Here is an 8,628-nt window from a genome sequence, read left to right on the forward strand (position 1 = left end):
AGTTATTTTCCATATTCTTTTGGTTTCTTGTTTTTTCATTTTATTGGCAAACATTTAAATATAAACCACATATCTGAGTTTCATGTGCCATATAATTTATCTAATTCTTCACACTAGTAGCTTATCTCCTTTTGTGCAACATAATTTATAATTTAGTACTCACATATGGAAGACAGCACACTACAGATACCAGCAGGCAGTTGATCTATGTTTATTCCATTTGCCTGTCAAAAGCTGAACAACCCACACAGATTTGACATCGTTGTAATCAGGTGCATTTGAATGGAGCACTGGCCTGAGGTTGACACTTCTCTGGATCATTACCTTTATTTACTTCTGATCCTGAGACGTTTCCATAATTGTCTTTCAACTATATCAGGCATTTTGTGAATTGTTGTAACTTCTTGGTGATTTTAGATATCTTCATTAAGTTTTTATAGCATGTTATTTTCCTGAAAAGCAGAAATACCAATAGTGGCACACGAGTATAATATTTTACATAGGTTTTCTAGGCGTAGATCACCACCTTGTAAGAAATTCCAAGTTTCTTCATTTGAAATACTGTTCTTTTCAAGAGACCACATTGTAATAATTTGTAGAATGTGATTACTTTTTTACCATTAGAAAATTAATTATGTATTATGCACAAATTTCTGAAATACTTCACTGCAGTAAATAGTATATGGTCAGAATTATTGTTTCTTTCTAACATAAAACTAATATGTGTAAAATTATTTACCTGTATTCAGATCTTTTGGCTTCAATTGCCATTCTACCTCATTAGCACTTCCTTAACTCCATAAGAAGCATCATTTGAATTTTTGTTTAATTCAGAATTTATTGAAAAAAGTTTTTATTTAATGTTGGAATGTGTGTATTGCAATTGAGGACATTTTCAATAAATATATTAAACTTGAGGCCCTGGCTAAGTATTCCCTTTTTGTACTAGAAATCACATTTCTCTGGCACAACTCCATTGCCTGCAATAATATTTTTAAAAACTACAAATGCCAGCACATTATTTCAACACTGTACTCAGTTGCTCATATCTAAATATCTCATTTGGTATGACACAAAGCAATTATAAATGCTAAATATATACTACAAATCAATAGATTTTTCACAGAAGAAAACAATAACAGGTGAATTTTCTGTAGTATGTTACCTGTTCATTAGTTCTTCAATAATATTATTTAGGCTATTTTCAGGATAAGAGGTTCTTTTATCTAGGTTCTAAATTGTATTAACAAGAATGCATACAGTCAGATTTATTTTTATAAACATTTGATGTTTCTTTTGCTGTGTGTCTTCCTGTGAATACATGGAGACTAAGACAAATGTACATTTAAGTCATTAGTGGTTATATGAATTTTGCTTATGTGGCTTTTTGCTTATGTGGCTGTTGTAAATGACAAATGAAATCATGAAGTTTGATAAAGTCATTTGTGACCTGTAAACTTTAGTCCATTTACTGCATAACTTGATTCACTCACTATTTATTAGTTTAAATAAGTGGTTTTAGCTGGGCGCAGTGGCTCACGCCTGTAATCCCAGCACTTTGGGAGGCCGAGGCAGGCAGATCACGAGGTCAGGAGATTGAGACCATCCTGGCTAACACAGTGAAACCGCATCTCTACTAAAAATACAAAAAATTAGCCAGGCATGGTGGCGGGCGCCTGTAGTCCCAGCTACTTGGGAGGCTGAGGCAGGAGAATGGCGTGAACCTGGGAGGCAGAGCTTGCAGTGAGCCGAAATTATGCCACTGCACTCCAGCCTGGGCGACAGAGCGAGACTCCATCTCAAAAAAAAAAAAGTGGTTTTAAAAAGCTGTATAGCTTGTGATTTTTGTACATTGATTTTGTATCCTGAGACTTTGCTGAAGTTGCTTATCAGCTTAAGGAGATTTTGGGCTGAGACAATGGGGTTTTCTAGATATACTATCATGTCATCTGCAAACAGGGACAATTTGACTTCCTCTTTTCCTAATTGAATACTCTTGATTTCCTTCTCTTGCCTAATTGCCCTGGCCAGAACTTCCAACATTATGTTGAATAGAAGTGGTGAGAGAGGGCATCCCTGTCTTGTGCCAGTTTTCAAAGGGAATGCTTCCAGTTTTTGCCCATTCAGTATGATATTGGCTGTGGGTTTGTCATAGATAGCTCTTATTATTTTGAGATACGTCCCATCAATACCTAATTTATTGAGAGTTTTTAGCACGAAGGGTTGTTGAATTTTGTCAAAGGCCTTTTCCGCATCTATTGAGATAATCATGTGGTTTTTGTCTTTGGTTCTGTTTATATGCTGGATTACATTTATTGATTTGCGTATATTGAACCAGCCTTGCATCCCAGGGATGAAGCCCACTTGATCATGGTGGATAAGCTTTTTGATGTGCTGCTGGATTTGGTTTGCCAGTATTTTATTGAGGATTTTTGCATCAATGTTCATCAAGGATATTGGTCTAAAATTCTCTTTTTTTGTTGTGTCTCTGCCAGGCTTTGGTATCAGGATGATGCTGGCCTCATAAAATGAGTTAGGGAGGATTCCCTCTTTTTCTATTGATTGGAATAGTTTCAGAAGGAATGGTACCAGCTCCTCCTTGTACCTCATGGCAAGGACTTCATGTCTAAAACACCAAAAGCAATGGCAACAAAAGCCAAAATTGACAAATGGGATCTAATTAAACTAAAGAGCTTCTGCACAGCAAAGGAAACTACCATCAGAGTGAACAGGCAACCTACAAAATGGGAGAAAATTTTCGCAACCTACTCATCTGACAAAGGGCTAATATCCAGAATCTACAATGAACTCAAACAAATTTACAAGAAAAAAACAAACAACCCCATCAAAAAGTGGACGAAGGACATGAACAGACACTTCTCAAAAGAAGACATTTATGCAGCCAAAAAACACATGAAAAAATGCTCACCATCACTGGCCATCAGAGAAATGCAAATCAAAACCACAATGAGATACCATCTCACACCAGTTAGAATGCCAATCATTAAAAAGTCAGGAAACAACAGGTGCTGGAGAGGATGTGGAGAAATAGGAACACTTTTACACTGTTGGTGGGACTGTAAACTAGTTCAACCCTTGTGGAAGTCAGTGTGGCGATTCCTCAGGGATCTAGAACTAGAAATTCCATTCGACCCAGCCATCCCATTACTGGGTATATACCCAAAGGACTATAAATCATGCTGCTATAAAGACACATGCACACGTATGTTTATTGCAGCATTATTCACAATAGCAAAGACTTGGAACCAACCCAAATGTCCAACAATGATAGAGTGGATTAAGAAAATGTGGCACATATACACCATGGAATACTATGCAGCCATAAAAAATGATGAGTTCACGTCCTTTGTAGGGACATGGATGAAATTGGAAATCATCATTCTCAGTAAACTATCGCAAGAACAAAAAACCAAACACCGCATATTCTCACTCATAGGTGGGAATTGAACAATGAGAACACATGGACACAGGAAGGGGAACATCACACTCTGGGGACTGTTGTGGGGTGGGGGGAGAGGGGAGGGATAGCATTGGGAGATATATCTAATGCTAGATGACGAGTTGGTGGGTGCAGCGCACCAGCATGGCACATGTATACATATGTAACTTACCTGCACGTTGCGCACATGTAATAATAATAATAATAAAAAGAAAAAAAAAGAAAAAAAAAAGCTGTATAGCAAACTTTCTTACACATTTCTGAATCAGGAAGGGGTAAACTGTGACACAGTTCCTCTGTGCCACATACTCTTTTGGGGAGTAGAGTTTTGAAAAAATAAAATAAAATAAAGTAAGAGGATAAAATAAAATAAAATAAAATAAGATTTTCCAACTCTATTTTTAAAAAAGCTTGAGATTTCTTTTGTGATTAGCCTTCACTCTACAGTCCCCTTTACCCAAGTCATGGTCCCTTGGTCATCTTTTTAAGGTTTAGTTTCTGGGAAATTTTCAGCAAACCTATCCAATTCTAGAAGGTGAGTATCTTCAGTTGAGGATGGGTTGCTTGTTCCCAAGCCTAGGTGTGTTCACTGAAGCTGAAGTTGAATCAGAGTTTTCATTGCCAACCATCCTTCTCCAGGCCGTCTCCTTTTATCCAACCCATCTTCTCCAACATCATCTGACTTTTGTTGCATTCAGTAATTTCAGAGTGAACAGATGCAAGATCATCATCTCTTTGGAAAGTTATTTCACTTCCAATCTGCTCACTATGTTTTCCAGCTCTATTTTTAAATTTTAGATTCTTCAATGTCTATTCATCTTTGTAATCTGTTTCTGTAAACATATTTTGCTTATATTTTCTTTAATTATTTTCTTATTTCCAACTCTTTTTCCTCCTTACTTAGTGTTGGGCCAATTAACAATTCATCTTTTTTTATCAACACAAGGGTGAGCTCTAATCTGCCATGGTTCACACCCATCCCAGGTATCACAGCCAGGGTGACTGTGAAAGGGTAACACAATCTCTCCAATTTTCACTTCATGTCAATGCTCAAGTACATAGGGTCACATTTGGTTTTCAGCTAAACAATCCGTTTTCCATTAGCAATTGTTCCATTTTGACTGCCTTGATCTACAAGGACATAACTTTGTAAGTCATGGTCAAAATAAATTTCTGCATGAAACTTACTGATACCAACTTCAGAGATTCAAAGAGTATGCTCCAGATCATTTTCTCTTTCAATTGTAACAGGTTTTATAGCAGTAATGATAGACAGTGACCCTATATACAACACAGGTGATCCAACGACAATTACTGTAATACACGGGGGCAATTTTTTTTCTTTTTCCTGCTCAGTATCTTCGGCAGTTACGTTCCTTTCACTGGTAGTGTAAGTAGGGCTGCGCTGGGGCCCGTAATGGATGCCTGCGGAACCAGAAGCCAAGGGAGTGCAGGCAACAAAAGGCAGCCTCGCCAGGATTGCTGCTGTCGCCCACGCCAGGACTTCCTGACGCACATTGCCTGGAGCCAAACAAGGCAGTAGGCAAGGAGCAAGGGACTGCTGATGGCCCTGCTCGATCTGCATGGCTTGCAAACCGGAAAACTCCTGGGAACTAGTACATCTTCCCCAGCTGCAGGAAGAACAGGAGGAGCGAAGGAGAAGTCAAGGGCCCAGAAGCGCTGGGGCCCTTCCTGGCTTGAGCCGGAAACAATGACCAAGAGAGTTTTAAATAAAGTATACATGTGGCTGGATAGGACCTGCTGATTACTCTTAATTTTTTTCCCACATTTATTGAGCTATGATTTACACATTGAAAAGTGTATATATTTAGGGTGTACAACAGAGTGCTTTAAGATGTGTATACTTCTTTAGATTATCTTGATTAAGCAGGTTAACATATCTATCACCTCACATAGTTACTTTATATATTTCTGTGTATGTGGTGAGAGCACCTGAGATCTGCTTTTGTAGAGAATTTCAAGTACACGTTATTACTCACTATAGTCACCATTCTGCACATTAATTCCCCAGCAGTTTTTATTACATAACTGATGGTATGCACCCTTTGATGGATATCTCCCCACTTTCCCCACTTCCTAGCTCATGGTAACTACCATTCCCCTCCCCCTCCCCCTCCCCCTCTTTCTTTCTTCCTTTCTTCTTCTTTCAGATTCCACATACAAATGAAAACATGCAGTATTTGTCTTTCCGTATTTCACTTATTTCACTTAGCATAATATCTTTAAGCTTTATCAATATTGTTGTAAATGAAAGAATTTATTACAGCTGAAATTATCTTTCTCACACAGTTTATTCATTTATTTGTATCAGAGGATTGCAGATACCCTTGGCAATACTGATTTTATGTCCCTTGGCTACATCCTCCTAACAGGGATTAATGGTACATCTAAAATTTTAACGAATCTCCATACTGTTTTTTTTTAATAATGGCTGCACTAATGGACATGCTCAGCAATAGTGTACAAATATTCTCTTTTCTTTGCACCCTAACACTTATCTTTTGACTTTTTGATAATAGCAATCCTAACACCACATTAAGGTGATATCTCATTGTGATTGTGATTTCAATTACTCTGATAATTAGTGATGTTGATAATTTTTTTGTATACCTGCTGTCCATTTGTAAGTCTTTGGAAAAATAGCTATTTAGATATTTTACCCAATTAATAATGGAATTGGTTTTTGTTTTGTTCTGCTGTGTTTTTTTTTTTTTTGTATTGATTAATGTGACCTATATTTTGGATAGTAACATATCATCCTACATATGGTTTACAAATATTTTCTCCCATCCCATATATTGCCTTTGTATTTTGTTGATTGTTTCCTTTATTGTGCAGAAACTTTTTACTTTGATATAGTTCCATGTTTTTGTTTTTGCTTTTGTTGCCTGTGTTCTTTGTTTTGAATCCAAAACATCATTGCCAAGAGAAGTATCAAGGAGCTTTTTCTCTGCTTTTTTTTTTTTTTTTTTTTTTTTTTTAAGAGGATCCATGATTTCAGTTCTTATGTCTTAAGTCTTCAATTTATGGTAAGCTCATTTTGGGGATGACATCAGAGTAGGGCTCAGTTTCTGTGTGCACATGTATAGTTTTTTGTACACCATTTCTTGATGTAGTTTTCTATTTCTTTCCTAATTCTTTGGAACCAGTTGACTGTGTATGTGTCAGTTTATTTCTGGGTCCTCTATTCTATTCCATTGCTTTTTATGTAGGTACTACATTATTTTGATGACTATAGCTTTGTAATATAGTTTGAAATCAGGAAGTGTGAGGCTTTCAGCCTGTTTGTTGTTCTCAGTATTTGGCCATTTGGGGTCTTTTGTGGCTCCATACTAATTTTATAATTGTTTGTTCTACATTTATTTTAATGGCATTAAAATTTTGAGAGAAATTTCCTTAACTCTGTAGATAACTTTGTGTAGTATATATATTTTAACAATATTAATTCTTAGAATCCATGAACACAGTATATTTTTCCTATTTTGTATTTTTCCATTTCTTTTATCAACCTTTTATAGTTTTCAGTATGTAGATCTTTAATTTTCTTGGTTAAACTCATTCTATTTAATGAATTAAGTATTTCATTCTATTTGATAATATTGTAAATGGAATTGTTTGCATTATTCCTTTTTCAGATATTTTGTTGTTACTGTATCAAAATGCAAATTATTTTCATGTTAATATTTTATCCTGCAACTCTACTGAATTAGTTTGTTAGCTATAACAGGATGTTGTTGTTATTGCTGTTGATAAAACGGTGGGTATTCTTAACCCTAGTTACACTTTAAATTGATAGTTGCTGTTATCATTTCATATTTCTTTAAAATATGACCAAATAAATTTCTGCTGTCATGAATTCAGTGGAATTCAAATGTTACCACTTAAAATAATTTTGTCTGTTTTGCCTGGGCCCCGGCATGAGGGGGGCACCCCATGGGAGCCGGGAGATTCAGGATGGGGAGGGAGAAGCGGGCAGGGAGGAGACTGAGAGGGAGAAGCAGAGAGGGGCTCAGGGTACAGCAGGGAGGAGAGGGCGTCGTGTCGGAGACACAGTGGGGAGAGAGGGCCAGAAATGGGGTGAAGGGTGGGAGTGGGCAACAGGACTGTTTCCTGGCACAGAGGGCAGGGCACTTTTCAAAACTGCAGGGCCCAGTGATCACTGTGAGCAGGGTGGGAGAGACTGGCGAGGACCAGGCGGACCCTAAGGTCAATGTGGAGAAAGGGACATTTCCCCGTTCATTCGCTTCTGCTCAGCGTTTTGCGGGCACGGTCCCCCAGGGCCAGGGCAAGGGAGTAGGCCGCTCCTGGCGGGCTCGGATTGCTGAGGGGCTCACACTCGCTTCGCATGGCAGGGTTGACGGTGGAAGCAAGCGACAGCTGCGGATTCCGATGTCCCCGTGTGTGGGCGCGGGGGCCCTAAGCGGGGCCCAGCTCCCGGGGCCCAGAGCTGGGGCCTGCAGTTGGCCCTGGAGGAATCCACCCACCCATGCAGTGGCCTTCCGGGAGACCAGTGTGGACGGCGACGTGGACATGCCCTTCCCAGTTGGAACATTTGTGAGGCTGGAATTTAAGCTCAGGCAGACAGGCAGCGGAAGAAGGACTGGAAGAAACCCAAGTGCAAAGTCCAGCCCAAGGGAAGGAAGCGGAAATGCCTGGTCTACGTCAAACTGGGCTCTGAGGAGAAGGTTCTGGGCCTGTTGGGTCACTGGCCTATAGAGACGCAGGTTCGGTGGGAGCCTGAGGAGCAGCAGGGACCCAGTGCAACAGGGAGGAGCTGGCGGTGACTACCCCACAGCTACTGCTTCCTTGCACAGTTCGCCTTCCCAAGGCCCGGCCCCCAGCTGAGCCCAGCACTGAATTTCACGGTGCCCCCTGGACTACTGGCGGGGGTGACTAGTGAAAGACCCCACCTCGCAGGGAGAGGACCCCACTATATCCCCAGCTAATAAAGCTACTCCCGCCACTCCCAAAAGAATAAATTAAAATAAATTTTAAAATTGTGCTGGTTCTTTGAAAATAATGTATATCCTCTGTTACTGCTCAACATGCTGCCCATTTATCTATGTGCCTAATTAGTCAAACTTTTTAACGAAGTTAGTTTACATTTATAATCCTTTATTATGAAACAAAACAGTAAATTTTATAAT

At 39.0% G+C, this 8,628-nt stretch overlaps 2 pseudogenes; one reads left to right on the plus strand and one right to left on the minus strand.

Moving 5' to 3' along the window:
• Nucleotides 1–3,896: 3,896 nt before the first annotated feature.
• On the minus strand, nucleotides 3,897–5,045 carry LOC100458574 (angiogenic factor with G patch and FHA domains 1-like; annotated as a pseudogene).
• A 2,353-nt stretch (nucleotides 5,046–7,398) lies between these two features.
• LOC129050889 (retinoic acid receptor responder protein 2-like) lies at nucleotides 7,399–8,265 on the plus strand (annotated as a pseudogene).
• Nucleotides 8,266–8,628: the final 363 nt, after the last annotated feature.

This window comes from Pongo abelii, chromosome 18 (assembly GCF_028885655.2).
Source record: "Pongo abelii isolate AG06213 chromosome 18, NHGRI_mPonAbe1-v2.0_pri, whole genome shotgun sequence".
NCBI lineage: Eukaryota > Metazoa > Chordata > Mammalia > Primates > Hominidae > Pongo > Pongo abelii.